This window comes from Meleagris gallopavo, chromosome Z (assembly GCF_000146605.3).
Source record: "Meleagris gallopavo isolate NT-WF06-2002-E0010 breed Aviagen turkey brand Nicholas breeding stock chromosome Z, Turkey_5.1, whole genome shotgun sequence".
NCBI classification, from domain to species: Eukaryota; Metazoa; Chordata; class Aves; order Galliformes; family Phasianidae; genus Meleagris; species Meleagris gallopavo.
Genome location: NC_015041.2, coordinates 50,475,271 through 50,475,963, shown reverse-complemented (window position 1 = coordinate 50,475,963; position 693 = coordinate 50,475,271).

The following is a 693-nucleotide window of genomic DNA, read 5'->3' as shown; positions in this document are numbered from 1 at the left end:
CAGCAGTCATTTCCCTTCCGCTATTAGCGGGCCACACTTAGTTTGAAATTGGTTACCTGAGAGCAAGTAAAAAAAAAAAAAAAAAAAAAATCAAAAGACAACCCTGGCCGAGACACCAATTCTGAGAGACAGTGCATGCTGGAAGTCAGTCACACTCATCTCGTGGTACCGATGCAATCCTGAATTCAATACATTTAGCAACAAAGCATTACAAGGTGGAACATATGGCCCTGTTAGTGTCTGCATGCAAGCCTTCTCCATCCAGCCAGCTACAGAAATCATCAGATTAACAACCTCAAATGCAAATTCATCTAGTTATAAATGGCTACTAGCTCTTGGGATAGACTGGCAGGATGTCTGGTTTTTCATTTCAATGGAAGGGAATGAGAACTGCATAGCAGCTGAACGTAGGGCACAAGCTGCTCTTCTCTGCTGTGAAAGCTTGGGGAACAAGCCCTCTACCCATTTGGTTTCATCTTTGCCAATTTTACCCTACCTAGTGAGGCTGCTTGTAGGCTTTCTGTCCCACTCGAATGTGTTCCCCAACCCCTCACGTTGCTTAGAGGAATGAAGTGATTCTGAATGCACCTGTCTCCTTTCTTGGCAGGTATCATTTAGGTATCACTGTAGGTTATACAACGAATGGCGTCAGACCAACCAGCAGGTGATACTCCTCATCCCCAAGTCTGCCAA